At 35.8% G+C, this 21179-nt stretch overlaps 1 long non-coding RNA gene across 1 annotated transcript; it reads left to right on the top strand.

The window, feature by feature from the left end:
- The first annotated feature begins 232 nt into the window (after window positions 1-232).
- LOC125694090 (uncharacterized) lies at window positions 233-13314 on the top strand. The gene is made up of 3 exons (XR_007377381.1): window positions 233-322; window positions 2606-2732; window positions 12969-13314. It is a non-coding gene; the product is annotated as an uncharacterized LOC125694090 (long non-coding RNA).
- Window positions 13315-21179: the final 7865 nt, after the last annotated feature.

The following is a 21179-nucleotide window of genomic DNA, read 5'->3' as shown; positions in this document are numbered from 1 at the left end:
CGGAAGAGACCTTTTTGATCGCCGAGGTTTGCTGCTCCGGAGCCGCCCCAGGCAGAGCTGAGACGGCTGATGGCGGGGTGCACAGGGGATTCGCTCCCTTTTCCCTCCTCCAGCCATTCCCGAGGCATCGGAGGAGCCCGGCACCTCTCGCGAGAGCGGCTCGTGTGGCGGGGCGTTGCCAGGGTAGCGGTTCTCCGTCCCCCCCTCCCTCACCCCCCCTCCCAATCCCCCTCTAATAAGAGCGTTGAAGAGCACACAGACGATGAGGAGTTTTGTCACTGTGAAGAGGGTGATGATTGTGGTCGCACTCGTCAATGACCTGGTAAAAGAGCGATAAACCTGATCCAGGTTTATAAATATCTGAAGTGTGGGGGCCATAGTGGTGAGGCCAGTCTCTTTTCAGTGCTACCTGGAGACAGGACAAGGGGAAACGGACATAAGCTGCAGCATAGGAAGTTCCACACAGATGTGTGCAAGAACTTCTTTACGGTGAGGGTGATGGAGCACTGGAACAGGCTGCCCAGAGGGGTTGTGGAGTGTCCTTCTTTGGAGATATTTAAGTCTTGCCTGGGCACCTACCTGTGCGACCTGGTGTAGGGAACCTGCTTAGGCAGGGGGGTTGGACTCGATGATCTCTGGAGGTCCCTCCCAACCCCTGCAATTCTGTGATTCTGTGATTTAGTGGTAGACTTAGAAGTGCTGGGTTAATGGTTGGACTTGATGCTCTTAAAGGTTTTTTACAACCTAAATTATTCTGTGCTTCTATGAACAGCATTTACTGATAGATAGATCCAAATTGAATTATTTTGTGTATACAAAATATTTGTACAGCTTTGATATGCTTGTCGTATTTCTGCATATTTCTACTAATTAGATTCATTAACTAAATCATATTTTCCATCATTTTGCATAATTTATAATGAGGAAAACTAATTAAGGAAATCTTAAATTTTTGGAACCATTTGTTTTCAGAGATCCTTGCTATCTTTTTAGATGTCTGAATGGAATTCTGTGTTACAGTATTCTGTAGAAATAGTGTCTTCACACCATTTATATTTCAAACAAGAGAAAACGACTGTAAGAGATTATACAAACTGTGGAATTGTCAATTTGTTGCATTAACTTTCAGTAGCATAAAAAATCTATTTTCATTGTGATTATTAATGGGAGCTAATAATGTAGGTAAAAGATAAACAAATCTGATAATTTTCCAAAATTTAACACCTAACCATTTCTGAGATTCACAGGACTAATTCAGTGGGTTAAAAATTAATTTTAATTTTTCATATTATGAACTTGTAGGTCTTTGTTCCCCACAGTTAAACCACACATCTCATGAGACACGCATGCATGAAAAATCCAGCATAAGTTAATCAGAGAATCGCAGAATGGCTTTGGGTTCGAAGGGACCTCAAAGATCATCTAGTTCCAGTCTCCGCACTGTGGGCAGGGTTGCCAACTCGTGGATCAGTCTGTTCAGGAACACATCAAACCTAGAATGCCTCCAGGGCTGAGGCATTCACAGCTTCTCTGGGCAGCCTGTCCAGTGCTCCACCACCCTCTGAGTGAAGAATTGCTTCCTAACATCTGACTTAAACCTCCCCTCTTTCACTTAAGTCTATTCCCCCTCGTCCTACTCCTATCTACCTGTGTAAAAAGTCAGTCCCCCCTTGACTGTAAGCGCCTTTCAAGTATTGGAATATGGCAGTGAGGTCTCTCTGGAGCTTTGTTTTCCCCAGGCTAAACAATTCAAATTCCCTCAACCTTTCATCTTAGGAGGTGCTCCAGCCCTCTGATCATCAATGGATAAAAGTTAATTGTTAATGGATGAAAGTGTTTATCTACTTTTTTTGATGTTTTCTAAACTTTTTGAACCAATAAATATTGCCCATTACTAAGTTCCATGTTTGTCCTTGAGGCAGGGATTATTGACCAAGAACTAGCTAAATTAATTAATTTTATGTGCTTTCCAAACTTTGAAAGAAGTTACAAATCTGTAAGCACATGAAACATACGGAATCGGGCACAAACATAATTGCAACACGTTATTATAATACATAATTGCAATTCTCTGCACTGATTGGCAGAGAATTTGTTTTGTTGAAAGGAATCTGAATTTTGCAGATATTTTCTAGAAGGATGGCCTGGTTCGTGAGGGCAGGGAATGCAGACAGGGTGCAATCCCTCTATCTACCCAAGAGGCCAGCTCACCTGGCAGTCTTTCCCCTTCCAGAAGAGCTAGAGCTAGACATGGTCTCCACTCAGACGAAAGCTGTTGCTAGAAGGAATATGGCAATCCACGCAAACATACTTCTATACAGGTTTCGGACTTCAGGGAGTGCCTGAGCCTGTCATTAGCACGTTAGTTATTAGCTTTAAAAATGTGTCAGAAAGTGCTGTTTTCTAAAATGTATGTATACAGAAAATGAAATGGAGGTTTTACTTTTAGGAAACATATCAGTGTGGGATTAATTTTAGCAGCGGAAAGAACAATGCAATATTTTAGAATGGAATGTTAAAAAAAAAGAAATCTTAATTACTAAATAGAACTGTCTTTTACTGGTTTATTTTCGTGGTCTACAGTTTATTCCTGCTTGTTTAACAGAAAGAAAGGAAGAAAGGAAGAAAGGAAGAAAGGAAGAAAGAAATGCTGATGTAAACTATTAATATATTCACATAATCCTTCTAGAATTAACTGTACACAGAGATATGAACAATATTCAGCTTTTGATGTAAGTACAAATCTGAAATAATTTCAAAACAAACAAAACAGAACTCATGTTGAGGGTCTTGTGATATTATATGACATACAAGGTAATTAATTATAGTTGTCCTTGGTCCATGGCCCTCAACATATTTAGATACAATTGTGTGTGAAGTAATGTCCATACTTAATCAGATTTTTCTTCTTATCAACTTTTATTCATATATTTATTTATTTATTTATTCTGTAGAGGAGATAGAATTAGGGAGAGTGAATCATTGCTATTCTTATGGCCAGTAAATATTTTTCTTCCTCTTCTATTCCTTATCTGCATGCTTCAGGACAACAATAAGGAGCTTTCATGTAATATGTCATTAGTTATTTTCTTTCCATTTTTCCTGCCTATTTTACTAAGCAAAAATCTTTGTTGCTATAAAAATCCCTCCCTCACAATTTTTTTTTTTAATATGCTCTGACTGATAAGTGGTATCACTTTTGGATAAAGCTCGTAATGTAATTATTATTTTTCCCTCTGTGTTAACATAATGTTCATTACACGAGGTCCATGTTCAGGCAAAGTGTTTTTCTCTATCAGGTTTTAACAACCTCTGCAGAGCTCCTTTGCAGGCACAAAAAAAGATATATTCTTTTATTTTTTATTTTATTTTTTTTTTCCTTGGAGGGACAAAAGTTTTAAATTCACCATCAGATAGAAAAGCCCATAGGAGCCAGGCATATATAACCTACAGGTTTCTAAGAATTGCACTTTGTAGGCAATTTGCTGAGAGGCCTTTGAGAATTTTGTTATTTATAAGTGTTACAGTTAATTTATATTTCATGTCAACATAAAAATGTCTCATTCCCAATTGCAAAAAAGAAAAAAATATATAAACCGAACAACCCATTCACCCTCTTTCCTCTACACAACATATATTAAAAGTGTGCTATGTTTTCCTTAATTTTTAATATAAATCTACTGAACGGTGTTTATTCTGAACATTCAGAGTATTCTGATCCTATTGAAATTATGACATTCGCAGTAGTTTATTTGTTTCTCAGTGAGGGAGGTTTTGTTTCACTGACTGCATGTCCATGACTCTTCTTGTTTTCCTTTACTTTTTTCCTATGCATTAAGAAAGGGGAGTGACTATGAAACTGCAAGTGTGTTTTGCTGCAGGCCAGGGTCAACCCACTTCAGCTAGGGATCAGATACTGCAGAAACAAAGTGATATGTTAAATAAATTAAATCTAATACAGTCTGCCTTGATGTATGTGCAAACTGTGCAACATTCTTTCCTCTTAACACAAGTATTTGTAAATGTCTCTTGACCAGCATGTAGAAAACACACTTTTGAAGCTGTTTGGGTAATATTGTGTTAAATGTTCATTTTTTCACCACCTTCATTTCTGTCATTTTTCAATCAGTGGGCCTTTTCACATAATTTTGGGAAAATTAACAAAACCACTTTCCTAACATTCTTTTGTATTGAAATGAGTAATTCTGACCCTTATATGCTCTATCCTGACTTCAAAAAGAAAGACTGCTTACTTCCTACTGAGCACTTATCATCACTTCAGAAAGCATTACAGAATTATTTTTTTAAACAGCAGAACAAAGAGTTCTTTTATAGATGTTCATGATGCAAACTCTGAAGTAGTTTAACTATGAAAGGTTATTCCTCCTCTAAATACCAAAGGGCTACCTTGTGTACAAGATAAGCAATAGAGAGAAATCCAGGAAAACTCATTTTTGTTTTTAATAAGTACATTAGTTAGTAGTAACTTTGGGAATTATTTGCACACAAAACAGGAATTGCATAGTCTCACAATTCCAGCCACCAGAACGTCTTCAAGGGTGAGCAGGGCTAATGCAGGTCTTGACATTCAGCCTCAGTAAAGACTGAACTGGAGTTTAGTTAGCCTGCTTGCCATGTAGGTCAGATATTCTGCCACATGAATTCTCTTTTCTACTGTTTTCTCATATAAGAGACAAATTTTATCTCACGGGCATGAAAGCAAATCCCAGCATGGTTGATCTGCAGTGACATGGTGGCACAGTTGCCAATGGCAGACAAAAAAAATTCTCTCCCAGTTTTGAACACAGCAGTAGGCATCACGAATTGCAAATAATCTCATCTTTTCAGCTACTGCATCATTCCTGAGCAAGAACAATCAGACATGAGCTGTGCTTGTGCAAAACACTCGCTGACACTCCTAGCTTTGATGACTGACTTCTTTGGACTGCTTTTTAAAAAACATTTTGAAGCAGATCTCCATTGCAGCCATGGAGGAGGCCGCAGCCTTGTTGTGCAGGAGCAGCCCCAGGCCGGAGCCCAGAGAGGGGCTTGAAGGGCTGCTGCCTGTGAGGCTGTGCTGGAGCAGCACTGTGATGCAGACCCATCAGGGTGCAGCCTTGGGAAGCCCACGTGTGATTGGGCTGGGAATGATGTTCCAGTGAGATCCCACATGGAGCAGGTGCAGAGAGTAACATGGAGGAGCTGCAGAGTGTTAGGGACTGGGACTGGCCACAGCCCTGGTGTCTGTTCCCCTGTGCCACCTGGGACAGGACAAGGAGATACAAGAGGGTAGATGGCAGGGGAAGATCTGTTATCTTTCACTGCTCATCAATTGAAAATGGGCAGTATTCTCTCCCTGTATTATTCTGTTTTGCCCATGATAGAAATTAATGATCTCCCTGTCCTTATCTTGCCTGTGAGTTTTTTTTTCCACTGTATTTTCTACCTCTCTTCTGTTGAGCAGGAAGAATGATGGAGCAATGTAATGGAGCTGAGATACCTCTTGGTATGAAGCTACCATAGCAAATTATCCCTGGTTGTTTTTTTTTCTGTCTAGTCCAAATTTATCTCACAGATTAGAGCTACCTATCATATCTGATGGCATATCTTCCCAATTCCATTAAGGGACTTTATGCCCAAATAGAATTTTGTTTTAAAAATGAAGCATGAAGAAGAAACCACCATTTCTAGTTTAAATAAGGAGGTTCAGACTTACTGCATATCTATGTCACCTCCAGCAGAGAATTGCTACCTACCAGATCCCTGTTAGAACCACTCAGGGTAGCATATACATACTTCAGGTCACACTTACACAGGAGTAAAAACATCAATCATGCATATCTACTTTGCGGACTCATATATGCTTGATATTCACCCTCAGAAATGTTAGATACAGACCTTGTACTTCCAATGAATATGCAAAACAGAGCCTTCTGGAATGACTTGACATGAGGAAAGAGCAAAATCGGGTCGAGTGTCAACATCCATTAGTTCTGTTCACATTCTCACCATATTCATAGAAACCCTGCTATTCCAGGAGTATATGTGTGCCTACTTTAAGAATGGAAACAAGAAAGCAAGACAGATTTTTAAATTAGCTTCTGGGAAATGAGAATTCAGCAGGAAATGAAAGGTAATTTGATCTGAACAGTAATCGAAATTGTGACTTTCAAAGTCTCTTGATGAGACATTACAGTAGAATAGAAATTGCTGGTTTGCCATAAGTATTAATATAATCAACAACTGTTTCTCATTTCTGTACGTCCATCACAGCATTATTACTTTTCAGTTTCAACCAAATTTGTACAGGAATCATTTTTTCCTCTCTATTTTTGCAGTGCTGCTGGAATAAGCTGTACAGTTCATAGTTCACAGATGACCTATGCAGGAAAGACAGTAAAGAATTCTAGTGTGAAATATGTAACCTCAGTTCAGGACTTGGCCTTTGCATTACTAATATCTAAGTGACAAGAATGGTAAAGTGTTGTAGTAGTGAATCTGCAAATCATTTGCAGCTCCCATGCTGTTGGAGAGACTGCATAGCTGCCATAGAGCTGCCTAAATGTCTAGGAAAAATGTCTTTATATTTGTAATTAGAAATAGCTCAGGCAAAGAACTACATATATTGTTGCACTGAAGCAGGGAGTCACCATATTTTGTTATTAGTTGTGTGCTTATTTTACTTTCTTCTAGTTATTGTGCATTTTTTCAAATGAGGCTGTGTATTCAGCATTAGACGTATATTTCTTTCACTCCAAAGTGATGTCTTCCCTCCTAGTTCTTTCGACACACTTTAATTTCCTTGAAAATTTCTCTACATTATTTCCAGCATTATCTGAACAACTTCAATTAGAGTTTTGATGCTTTTGCACTTCTGTTGTGTGAATAAAAATTTGGAAGTAAAAAATATCTTTGAAAGGACTGTGTAATATATTAAACTAATTTATAACTTAGCAAAGTTTGGCAACTTCAAGGGAAAAATGTCATTGCACATTAACTGGCAAAATATAGAAGTAATCATTTTGAAGGCATTGTTTACTTTTGCTTTTCTGGAGAAAAGTTAACGGATCAGTTGATGTTGATTCAGGTTGATGCATTTAGAAATCTTACTTAAATTGAAATTATAATGACCATGTTTTCAGACATGCATCTGTTTGTAGAGAGTGAGGCTGGCAATGATATTTACTTCACAAATCTATTATTAAAAGCGTGATATTGAAGTCTGAGCGTGAATTGCACTCTATTAAAATACAGTGACAGCACAAACTTTGCCATTAAGTGTTACTGGTAACAATTCCATGGATAAACTGGCACATGGTTTCCCATTACTTGCAAAGTTAGCACATATTTTTTCAGAAAAGACAAATAAAATAAAATGGAAGGGAAAAAAAAAAAGAAAGGCAGCCTTGATGATAATGTATGCGCATGCAAAACGGAGAGCTCCTACTGACAGAATCTCTGTCATGACTCTGCTAATTTTCTCCATCACTTAGAATGGGAGAGCACATTGTAAATCAAAATGCAGGTGATCTGAAGGGAAAGAGAAACTTTTCTGCTGAAAGTAGTGTGGAACAAATAACATTATGTGGAAACAATGTCAAAAAATGATTGAAAACATGGATTCACATTACTGACATATGAACATAAGGAAAATAAAGACTACTCTTACTGAAACTATTTGTAGCGAGTTTTTACCAGAATCACACTCGACATATTAAAGGAAGCACTTGATTTTTAAGTTAGTGAATGATGTATTATGTATTTTTTAACAAGACTAACTTGACACTGTTGTCATAAATGTTCCAGGAAAACAATATTAAGTGAAATGTATCATTTGCTTTGACACTTCAGTAACATTTTTGCAGTCTTACATCCCTCATCTATCTAAAATAGTTCACTGATCTTTCTTTTAATTGTCCTCCCCATGACCAACCTTTAAAAGAGATAGAGGAACTCATTTCAGAGAAGTTCTTCCAAACAGTTACTTACAGTTCTACCAAACTGTTACAAACAGTTACTAAAAGATTTCAACAAAACAAATATACTTCTGAAATGTTCTTTTAAATAGGAATACCTATCATACATCCCAACATTTCTCTGAATCAAAGTATTTTCACAGAATAACAGAATCACACAGAATGGCTCGGGTTGAAAGGGATCACATGCAGGGCCACCAACCTCCACATTTCATACCAGCTCAGGCTGCCCAGGGCCCCATCCAACCTGGCCTTGAACACCTCCAGGGATGGACGGGGCATCCACAGCCTCTCTGGGCAGCTGTTCCAGCACCTCACCTCTCTCTCTGTAAAGAACTTCCCCCTGACATCCAACCTAAATCTTCCCTTCCTCAACTTCAAGCCATTTCCCCTTGTCCTGCTGTTATCAACCCTTTCAAAGAGTTGACTCCCCTCCTGTTTGTAGGCTCCCTTGAGGTACTGAAAGGCTGCAATGAGGTCACTCCACTTCTTCAGGCTGAACAAGCCCAGCTCCCACAGCCTGTCTTTGTGGGAGTGGTGTTCCAGCCCCTTCCAGCCCAGAAATGCTATTAAACTGGATATCTTTCACCTAGGTCTATCTGAGATCCTCATGTATCTTCTGAGAACAGCTTCAGAAAGAAACTCATTAGATCTGAATTCATTACCTAGAAATGAACGTAAGTATTGAGGTGACTTAAATGGGAGCAGATCTGAGCAGTAATGAATTATGTGTGCAAAATGATAAGAGCCACAAAACTCCTTAGGGTCTCTTATGTAAACAGCCTGGAGGGCAGATACTTTGAGGATATGCAATGCACAATAGAGCAATTTTTTCAAGGGCTGAGTGTGTTTTCTACCAAAGCGATTAATGCCCTTGAGAAGAGGAAGCCTTTATTTATAGTTACTCCCATTTATACGTACTATTAGACAGTCAACTACTTCAGATAGTATTGTGCCAACACAGTAGATGAACACTGCTATCCACTTAGAGGAAACTATTCTCTGTCTTATCTGTGTGATTTACGTATCTTTATCGGCGTTCTTGGATGCAAAAGAGCCTGATGAAAGAAGTGTGTTGCTTTCATTCTGTCTTACGTTTGGGTTTCCAAATGAAACCTCTCCAATAAAATCTTCATATTAAAACTCTTTCTTTCTGTCATAGACTTGAGTAACATAGCAAATCAAGTATGAGGAAGTGTATTTTTTGTCCTTCTGGAGAGTGTGTGAAACAAATCTGCATAAGCATTATTACCTCTAGGATTTGTTGTGACGGTTCCTGATAATTAATGTCTCTGCAGAACAGGGATCAACAGGTTGTATACTTCAGAGATAATCATAGATGTGTAAGTTTCAATTTCTTGGAGAATACATTCTAATTAATGCTCGTAATAAGCATGAGAGACTTAGCAGAGAAACAGGCTTGTATTTATAAACAACTTTTCCTTAGGAAAATTTTTAGCCCTATTCGTGTACCACATCAGCACTTGCTGCAGCCAATATGCAGGGAAATTATAAGTTCAGAGCTTAAGTACGTAAAACAAACACGGTTCACTGTAAAACATTTGTTCTTTACAGTAGAAAATTGAACAAGCCTAGAGAAAGTAAGAATGATTGTGTTTATTAGCATGTTTTGCACTGATTTAGTGATTAAAAAGAGAGATACAGCATCTGATTTTCCATGGTGAATGTAATAAACATGATTTAAGTTCAGTATCTTTCCTGAAGTGAAAATGATTTTCCTTTGTACTCTTAATTTAGCTTAAGCATTGTGAATTGCATTTCTTGGGACTGGATTGAGAATTTTTTCTTTGTATATCTTCTAAAAAATGAAATTTAGGCAAAAATAACTATTCTAACAGTCAGACAGTGGGTCAAACTGCAATGTTGGCTATTCTTATTTTTCTTCTTACTTGTGAACACATTTTTTGTTGTTGTATGATACAAACTGACAAATTCTTTTTCAATGTTTGTTTTATACAGATTAGTATTATTAAATACTGCAAAATGCTCATAAACACAGAACTTTTAACTTGAGATGAAGCAGTATCACAATTAAGTCTGGAATTTTGATACAAGAAGAAAGTAATGGTATCTGTTTTAAATATGATAGCGTTTTCCTTTAATTATTAGACCATGTAAAGCTAAGGATATATCTAAAGAGAGCAGACTTATAATAACTTTTTTTGGTTCTTTTTAAAAAGTATAGCTATATGTTTTGCAGGTCAGTGCAATGAATTATTTGTTTGTGTGTTTGTTTGTATAAGATTTTGGCTCTACTGACTACTATGGAGCAGTACAAAGATCAGAAGGCTTCTCTGAGTCTGCAGTGTAAATGCTTTGTGGGCTTCACTTAAGCAATCCCTGCCACCACATCGTAGCCTTTCTTAAAGCTGAGAGGCTCACTCCATCATTTCTTCATGCAGTGTGCCTTACCACTGATTTTGATAGTCTTTCCTAATATAAGATTTAACAGTTATTACAGCAAGATGAGAAGAATCAGTCACATCTTAGCAAACTTGATTTAAATACTTACAAAAGAAAAAGGTCCATTTTGCTCACTGTGAAATACAGTTGTAGTGGCACAATATTTCTATTTTGTTTTTCAGATAATTAATTCTAGCTACTGTTCTAGCAGTTGCTATTCTGGAGCTTCCCCTTAGCTTTTTGTGTCACTCAGCATTCTAACTTGGAAGAGTTTGATACCTGTGTTTTCTAAACTGTGGCATAGTTTTGTCTATCATCTTGCATTTATTGAAGTCACTGAGAATTTTTCTTAAAAGAAATTGAATTTTACTTAAGGAACAGTTGAGTGAATACTGTATATGTTGCTCATAATTAAGTAAATATTTGACTTATCTTACTTACCTCAGGAAGATTATTTCCACGGAGGCAGAAAATGCACTAACTCCTTGAGGAGGAAAGCAAAAAACATAATTTGTGAATCAAAATCTTCAGCAAACGTAAACAGAAATTATCTGTGGAGCAAAACCAATTAAAAAGTTTCAAAAAAATCTCGCTGGTGTTCAACCTTTTTGAAAAATGTCCTTTCTCATGTGCCTGACATTCTCAGTAACATACTAACTTGCCTATTTTTAACAAAGTCTTTTCTATGCACACCCCTCATTCGCGAAGGTGTGATAAGCTGAACACATTATGTGATTTTATTGGTACAACTTCTTAGTGAAACACTAATAAGTTAAAAGGAGATTTAAAATGCATCAAAACTTGTTAATCTCTGCTCCTTTATTACAATTTTGTGGAGCAAGTGTGCTAATGAGCACATAATGTGTTTGCACTGCTATGTGATTTCGGTTTGTATGAAAGCTTCATTGTGTGCGTATGCTCAGATTTTGTTGATGGACAGATGTTACTTACTGACTTCCTGCTAATTGAGTGTCCAGGAGGGACCTGCAGTGTATTTTAAATTGTTTACTTCAATTTAGTTATGATACAAGGGACTGGGTCATCATCAGCTGCAGTTTCTACTAATGAATTAGTGCCTTGCGTGCTGATTAAATAGTAGATGAGTGTGAGCCACTATCAGGATTGTGAAATATTTATTATGCATATTAAGTTAGAGTGCACTATTAATAGTATCTAATATTAATGCTGTTTATTAAGTTTCCATTGCATAGGGATCTCAAATCCACTAAAAAGTCTGGGATATTCAGTCTACTGAAAGGAAACTGGGAAGTGATGGAAAAAAAACATTTAAATTTATGCAACAAAACTTTAAAATAAACCTAACTTTACTGAGTTTAGAGGTCTCCTCGTAACTAAATGTATTTCTGAAGACTAGAACATTTTATTTCTAAGCTTGCTAAGTGCCAAATATTATTTGCTATAAATGGCCATTACAGTTAGAAATAAAACATGAGGATGCAGTATTTTATGTAGAAATAAAACTCGAATTAATGCTCCTTTATTGTTGTATGACTTGTACATAACAGGAATCATAGAATAGAATCATAGAATCATAGAATCACTCAGGTCTGAAAAGACCTTAAAGATCATCAAGTCCAACCGTGACCGAACCATATTACCCTAAATCTAACAACCCTCTGCTAAATCATGATCCTGAGCAGGGTCATGAAGTTCTTGTCCAAGGCTGAGGTACAGTCTCCTGCAATATATATCTGGTCAGTTACGGTCTTTAGCTAATGATTGTTAGTTAAAATGCTATAATTAAAACACCAGTCACTGGGTAAAAAGTAAAACATTTCAGTTTTGGGGAAGGTGTTATGTATGATTGCATACAAACAGTAATTTCACTACCCAACATAACTGTAATTTGGAATCTGAAGACATGTGGGTCATACTTGTTGCGCCACAGTGACATGGTATCACAGATCACATTCATTAGGGAGTCACTGAAAGAGTAATTAGGCAGACATCGAAAGGGTGGTGAGAATTATATTTGTGCAACTTATACCAATTAAAGCTGGATTATGTCAGCTAAATCTTTATTTAGAGCACACAGACACCTTCAGATACTCACCTCTCTGCTAGTTGGGTTTTGTTTGTTTGTTTGCTTGTTCTTATAGTTGTTTCTATATCTTTCCTCAATAACTGCAGTCATCTGTCTGGTAAACAACCCAGAAGATGTAATTGTAAAGAATCATATTTATGGCAAGGAATTTGTTGAAAGCAGGCTTTCAAGAAGAGTAGGATAAATAGAACAAATGAGGCACACAAAAAAAAGAACTACCTCAAAATGCAACTAGAAACTGTTAAAAATCTATAATTATTTTGTATTTAGTAACTTATTTGAACTTATAAAGCTTTATTGCAGCAGATGGAAACTCACCAAATAATTGGAATATTGGAATTATTTCCTTGTAGTATGCTTGAGATTGCTGAAGTAGATAAAAATAGATAAAGTTTTGTTTACCTTTATCTGATATATAGCATAAGATATCAAATCTGATTATTAATTCCATCAATTTTTGGTATAACTCTGATCTTCTCTTGAAACTCTTGCTGTGTTTTCAGGTGATTGTTGCACCACATTGACACGGTATCGCTGGTCTCTGGGGACTTCAGACAGCAAAACAAATATCAAAAATCCCTTGCAAGATAAGTAATGATGCTGATCTGTCGCCAGATCACTGTTCCTTCAAATATCCTGGCTACTTTTTTAGTTTTTATGTATTTTTTTTCTTCCTGTATGTATTTTGCACTAGTTTTATGGGGGGGCATCTCTTCTCTTCTAAGGTTAGACCGGTTTCTGGAAAAAATGCTGTTCCACTGTCAAAGCAGGGGTCTCTGTGAGACAATTTCCTTAGAAATTTGGTTATGTAGAATAATCTCTTTGTGATGCTAATCTAAACAGGACTAGAGGTAGGGCACTGGTTATTGTGTTGTATGTGCATTATTGTAGAACCTAAATTTTTGAAGAGATACTGGTAGTTCAGAATCAAAGAACCATAGAGGTAGGAAGGGACATCTGGAGATCATTGTGTCCAATCCTGAGCTGAAGCAGGTTTTGTAGAGTAGGTTGCACAGGAAAGCATCCATGTGCGTTTTCAGCATTTTCAGAGAAGGAGACTCCACCACCTGTCTGGGCAGCCTGTTCCAGTGCTCTGTCATCCTCAAAATAAGTAATTTTTTTCTCATATTCGGATGGAATTTCCCGTGTTCCAGTTTGTGCCTGTTGTCCCTTGTCCTGTTACTGGGCACCACTGAAAAGAGCCTATCCCCCCACATAATATTTAGATTTTGTGTAAATAAATTGCTGTGGTCTAATCTTGTCATCCATTCAAAATCCTCTCTGTTGCCAATAACAATAATTAAAACAAAACAAAGCTTGAGTGGAATTATGGAAAAATAAATTATTCCTGCTGCTTTGGAGATACTGCAATTGTGTTGTGCATTGAACAGAATGGATGGAAAGATTTCTGTTTTGATCTGGGTCTTTAATATTATATTCTACAGGGGCTGAGTGCACATTACAAGTGATGCATAAATAATGCATTGAGTTTTTGTATCACTCGTTCTAATTCTAAAAGTGGCATTAACTCACCTGTGAAATCCATGCGGAACTGGAAGTTTTGCCTGAGATTTCCATCTGAATGTGAATTTTTTTGTTGTGTGGGGACTTGTTCTGACGCTCATTGGGAAGTAAATATGCAAGTGCCCATTAACCTTAGTCAGAATCAGACAGTCTTCCTTCCAGAAAACTTCGCATTTACAATTCTACATTTAATTCTAAAAATCAAGGCAAGATTTTCATTCTTCCAGCATAACTAGTGAGAACTGCCTGTGTCTACCCGTGTGTCTGTGTTCCTCTTTTGCATATTTTAATTTACAAGGTTAAAAATAAATTACAGTGTTCTGTTTGCTGTGGCAGATTGTGCATATTAATCCACACTTTCAATAACGCTTACTTGTAAATAAAATTGATTTACTTTTCATTTACATAGTGGCTTTTCAGGTGGCTTTTGGATATTCATTATCACTCTTGAAAAGAATTGAAACTGTGGTCAGTACAGTATTTTCTTATTTAGAGACACCTTAAGTGTCTTGAGTGTGCACTAATACTTACTGAAATGCAGCCTTACTGTTCAAGAAAGAAATGGAAGACCTGCTATATTTTTGTACCTTTTTAAACACTAGTTCTTTGTCCTTTTGTTCTGTGTATGCATGACATTTTCTTTTTAAAACTGAAACATGGGAAGGCAAGTGTACCCTGTAGACCCTGTACCAGTCAAAGAGCTGTCTTCTGTTTGTTGTTTCTTCCGGAAATGCTGCTATGAAAGAAATCGCTGTTGTAGAACCAATTAGGTTCTTTAAGTAGATCATTTCTCAGTCACTGGAATAATGAATTCCCATTTGCTCAAAGGGTTGCATTCACCCTTCAGCGGCAAGACAAACAGGAATTCATCGCCACAGCTAGGCAACCAGAATTATTTATGCATTCTTTTCAGAATCTTTCTTTTTCATCTGTACTGGAAATCACCATAAAGATTATTGTTTAATGAGGGGGAAGTTCCATTGGAGCCAAACAAAACAGCACAAGCCTTCTAAGGCAGAATTCATTTTTTTCAGAAGTGTCTTCTTTGTCAAACTGTTGCAAATTTACACTTGTTTTTTGTTAGTTAAAAATGAACCATTTGTTTTCTGGATTTTTGCAATCTCAAAAAGGGTTTCTGGACAGAGAAAAATTAAACTCCATTCCACAAAACAAACAAACAAGCAAAAAAAAAAAAAAAGCCCACAGAAATTTAAAATTATAACTTAAAGATATTCAGGGGATGAACCTCCATCTATAAACCTTCCCCTTTTTCACTTTGTAGCTCTGATAAGGTCATCAGTGTCCACTTAAATTTATTGGAAAGAAAATCTTATGGCTTTGTTAGGGTTCACTGAATCATAATCAGATTTCTGAAATTCGAATAGCCTGTGAACTGTAGCCATCTTATCACCTGTAATAGCTATCTAAATGCTAAAATAAAAATGTTATTGTGGTGCTTGCTTGTTTTCAGCTTATTATTTGTACATATTAATTATAACGAGAGTTCAGAGAACACGTAGGTAACAGCAAAATTACTTCACAGCATCAGTGTCTTTTTCATCTACCTTGAAACTGAATTTTCCAGTAAATTTAGCTAGACAAAGTAGCTTCAGAAAATAAAACAAATAGTATTTGTTTACTAATAATGTTTCATTTAATTTGGAAACTTAGTAAAAATAACTTTCTGTATATACATCTCCATAGTTTGAGATTGTATTTTACTGTTTTTAATTTAGAGATTTATTTAGATTATTGTAACAAATAAATACCATCATTAGACAGATACTTGGGAAATGTATCTCCTTACTATACTGAATTCAAATGAATTATCTAAGCTCCATAATTAGACAGGGAACGCTATCTAAAATTGATAGAAACTCATACAAGAACACTCTTAAAATCTTAAAGACTGACTATGATGAAAGGCTGGCATATGATGTCTCTATTTTAGCAGAAAGAGGAGTTTTGTGAGTTACACAGTTACTTGTTTCACAGCAGGATTAGAGGGAAGTTTCAGGGTTTTTTTTTTTTCTGTACATGTATCACTTGAAGTGCATTATCCCACTCTGATGACTTACTGTTCTCATGTCAAGTCTCTGATATGTGGCTGTTAACAGCCCTAAGTAAACTCCAATATATTTGCTTCATGGGCTTTGTTCTTCCTTTGAATATATTGTCATGAACTACTCCATCATCATCTCTTCTATTCAAAATCTACTCTATTCCTATTCATAGGAGTCAGTTTTCTACGTCATGCAATGGCAACTTTCCATTAAATTCATTTTCCATGTTCTCCACTAAGTCATTAGTGGAGCTGCAGGAAGAAGGACAAGATGTGACAGATGCAATTGAACTTTTTAAATTAATTCACCTACAAATTATATGTCAATATGCTGTAGAAACAGTCTTTCCTCAGATGTTTCAACTTACTGAGGAAAATGTCTTTAAAACCTATACCTCTTAATTCTGATTTATTTCTGATAAATTAGTGTTATTTCTAAGATATGAAGTTCAGATGTGATGGAAAGTGTGAGGAGGTTTTTAACTCCATCTGTTTTTTGATGCCTATTGCCTTTCTAACAAATCATTTTAGAGATTAGGTACTATTGGAAAAGGATCTTGTGCAGATGTACTGAATCTTTCATCATAAGGAAATACTAGTAATGCTTTTAAAAGATTTTTTTAAAAAACAAAAAAGATTTTTTCTAAAAACAAAAAAAGTCTTCAGGAAGTTTAAAAGTCAATTTCACCTGACCAAAAAAAAAAAAAAAAGTAATTATCTTTTTTGCTCGATGACTTGAGCAATCATTAAGCTTACCTGAATTTTCATAGACTAATTAAAAGCTACCTTGACCACTATTTCTGTCTGGTATTTAATAACAGAGCACTCTTCCTCCAGTTTCTAGGCCAGTCTGTGGGGACTCCGGTCTCCTCATTCCGGAGTTTTGAAGTGTGACATTAGCTTGACAGAGCACATGTAAGGTGCTGTCATTCTTTATCAGTCATTCATTGGTTTCTGCTCAGTAATTTTTTTTTTTACCAAAGTCATTTACAATGTTAAACAATTTCACACAGACAATGGACTCACCAATTACATTTTTTATTTCCATTACATTTTTAACCCATCACTTTATTATGTCAAACACTCCCTTGCTTTAGAGAGAGGTAATTATTTTCTCAGGCACTTGTTTGGCACTTATCAACAAAGGGCTTGTGCCCCATGCTTTTCATTAAGCATTAGTTTCTTACTGGGGGAAAAAAAAAAAAATTGCTCTCATTTTATGTTTTCACAGGTTATCACTGCAACTGCATTTATCATTTCACATGCAGTACCAACATTTAAACGGCTCAAGTCACTAAGTCAAGAAACAAGGTTTGTTCACTCAAGTCATGGAATCATAGCATCATTTGAGTTGGAAGGGACCCTTAAAGTTTAAGATTTTGATTCCTTAACCTAATATTGGGATGAATTTAGAAGGAAAACAAATGATGAAAGGCATTATGTGCTGTAGAATACTGATTTTTGGAAAGCCTTCAGCTTGAACTATACCCCTGAAAACATCTATGTCAGACATCCGTATCTCTGGAAGATCTTTATTATTTAGGTTATGCCATTGAAGTAGTATACAGCTCTAACAAATCAATTTGTCTTTATGATTTATCTCATTTTCTAACTGTACACTTTGTTGTTTGGCCAAAAATGCTTAGGGAGTGCCAGAAAGCCATGTAATGGGTTCCAGAAATAATGTAAAACATAGGAGTGACATGGCTGCCAGGGGTTTCAAAGGGACTTGAACTGTTGAAATGGGATCCTTCATACAAGATTAAAAACTCCCCATTACTGGAGAAAAAAATCAGTGGTGAAGGAGTGTTCTCATTTACTATGTATATTCATGCACTTTTGGTAGGCTATGTTATTTTATTAAATCACAGATGAAGACATAAAAAGCAGTTGGTTTGCAACAGTGCTGCTATAAACGATAAATATTTTTGATGCTGCTTTCTCTGTTTCATTTATTTATTTGTTTGTTTGTTTGTTCTCCTGTAAGATGATTTTAGTTTGTTTCATAAGAAAATTTCAATCTTCCAGGAATATATGTGGCAGGAAAAGAACAATCCAAGGCCTGGCACAGTATGATGTGGTGTGAAAGTGCCTCAGCATGGCTAGGTGCTAGAGACTCATCTGAAAGAGCACCTCACAGGAAAGGGTTGACCCAGGCTCTGGTTTCCTCATTGCAATGGGGATCCTGCTATGTCTTCCATGGACTCAAATCTCCATAAGCTTTATTTATTATGCCTTCACTATTCCTCTGAGGGTAATGTCCTCTCCGGACATTAATGGATTTCTATACTACAACATATATTGCAGCAGTCAAGAAAGATGATGGGAATCATTATACTTTTCAAAGACACACACACGCTTCTACATATTTGCCTTCCTATGTAATCATAATTTTATTTAGTCTTACTGCTCTGGAGGGCCTTGTTAATTGTGCATCAAATGTAGATCTTTGCAAGAAATTGTTTTTTTTTTTCTTCTTTATTAGACAAGTATGAAATCAATGAAAGAAAATCTTTAATCAATAAAATTCATCAAGGATTGGGCAAATAATTGGATCACATTGATGTATTTTATATAACACTTGAGAGCAAAGTTTTGCATGAATTCAGGCAAAAAGCTATATTACAGCATATTGCTAAAATGTTGGTATGAATCTTAGAACTTTTCAAAAGTGCGAAAATTTCATGGTAGGCATGATTATATATCCCATGATTATCAACAACACACTTAACAATAGTGGGAGAGCAACTACAACTTCCTACAGTCTTTATTATCCACCCACCATCTTTGTAATTTATAGTCAGGAGCTCTTATTTCCTTTCTGCTATATATAATAAACAACTTTTATTGGCTCATCATTTTTTATGAAGTCCATATGTTATGAAGAAAAATCAATAACAGAAAAACTGAAAAAAGAAAACAACAAAGCTGAGTTGGAGAGAATCATACAAGGCAGTTAATGACCAAGTTAGATCAGTTTGTATTTTCTTCAAAATCTTTGGGAAAGGGAAAAAAAGTAATTTCTTACTTCTTATGAAAATCTCAATTTTTTTCTGCCATCTTATTCAAAGTCACTTCTTGAAGAGTGTATATTGCAGCCTAAGGAAAAGGAAAAGAAATGAGCAATTGGCTGAATTAGAAAACTTTAATATATATGAAAATCAAGAAATTATTATTATTCTTTGCCTTACTTAGAATGTAGAGATGGTGGTTCTGGTCTTTTTCCCTTTGCTAAAATGAAGTAAAACTGGAGAATGATTTTCCTTTTTTTTTTTTTTCATTTTTCTGTTTTTTTGTTTCTTGTAATGTTATAATATGAAAAAAAAGTTTATAAAATGTGCGCTGCACATCTATAGGCTGCTCATGAATAATTTCAGCTTTCAAGATGACACAAAAAAAGTAATGAAATTCCTAACTGTTACTACTAATTTTCTGTAAGTCTTATATTCTCAGTGGTTAAATAGAAAAAAGCATAAATGAAATTTACAGCCCAGCTGGAGGTTCTTTTTTCAGTACTTGATTACTTGATTAAGTCTCTTTTATACTTTTCTTTTTTCTATCTATTCTCATGTTGTCTTTTTAAATGCAGTAGTAGACTATTTGAAAAGATAAGCAAAACCACAACAAACAAGCAAATTAACAAAAGCACAACAAAACAAAAAAACTAAACCACCACAACTAATTTAAATTTATGAGTACCAACTAGGATATTAATGTCTGAAGTTTTTCAAGACAAAGCCTATGATTAGAAATTTTTCTAGGTCTGAGATGCAGTCAGTAGGTTTGAAATCAGCCATTTAATCCCTTCATTATTCAAACTAACATTAGATTTAAAGAATATGCAGTGTGAAGTGAAATAGCCACTAAATGAGTAAACAATGGTATCCAAGTTTCATTACCCAACCGTGTGCGTTTGGCACAGGCTATTTCTGAAGATTAGTGTTGACTCTACATTTTTTCTTGGCAGCAGTGCAATCACTAAAATTGTGAAGGATGGCTTTCCACGCATGTAATTGTTCACCAAGAAAAGAACAGAATTTGCCAGTGACAAAACCCAAATTTTTTTTTTTTTTTATAACTTTTCTTAGCAAATTATAGCAACAGTGAAAATAGTGCAGCTCTTGGAAATATAAAGATCAATTTGTACAATAATTTAAAATGCTGATTTGGACTTTAGTGCGAATTATATCATAAAACAGGAAGACTGTTAAAATTTTTTATCTATTTTTTAAAATGCATGAGTATTATTGTTCCCATGGAGACTTGATGTACTGACTCCACTAAGGTCAATCTAGGTACGTGTTTTCATCAATTTTAGTTTGAGTCCTAAATGAGAAGTTTCAGAGAATCATAGAATGGCTTGGGTTGGCAGGGACATTAAAGACCATCTAGTTCCAACTCCCCTGCTGTGGACAGGGTTGCCAACCACTAAATCAGGTATTAAATGAATTTGCCCAGGGAATGTGAGTAATGCCATGGACACTCAGTGAGGGAAAACTACTTTTCTTTTTCCTTAAATTATTTCACTTTTTCTCAGTTTCTTTTACTTCGTATCATATGTGTCTAAAAATTTTAATAATGAAAATTACGTAGCTGGGTGGGGTATGTCTGCCATCAGGCTTCTGTGGAGAAATACGCTCTTAAGGAAAGGCAGAAAATAGTTTGCCATTAGATAATCAAGTTATGACTAAAGTCTAGAAGACATGGATTACAAGTTATACAGTCTATAGCTCAGTTTACAGTAGCTTGCTGGTTTTCAGTGTATTTCAAAATTCACAAATCAAAAAATGTCCTCACAGGTAGCCCTTATAAGACAAAGTGAATGTCATTTTGCAGTCCTTTTAACATATTATAAAATATCAGTAATTTGGAAGTTTCAGAACACAAGTTTAAAGATGCATTTCTTCTATAACGCTACACTGTGTGACTATTTATAAATCTTTTATCAAGTTTATTTGAACAATTGGAATGAAATACTTCTTCAAATTCTTTAATAAAAAATATTTATTTCATAAAGATTCAAAAATGTGGACTGTTGCAGAGCTGACAAATACACTGTGAGTTCATATTAAAACAGTGTTTTTACAGTGGCAGCAGTAAGTTAATGGGAAAATTAGCAGCCATTGAC

Source organism: Lagopus muta, chromosome 5 (genome assembly GCF_023343835.1).
Source record: "Lagopus muta isolate bLagMut1 chromosome 5, bLagMut1 primary, whole genome shotgun sequence".
Lineage (NCBI taxonomy): Eukaryota > Metazoa > Chordata > Aves > Galliformes > Phasianidae > Lagopus > Lagopus muta.
Note: the sequence above shows the minus strand (reverse complement) of the source record. Positions and strands in the feature narration are given on the sequence as shown.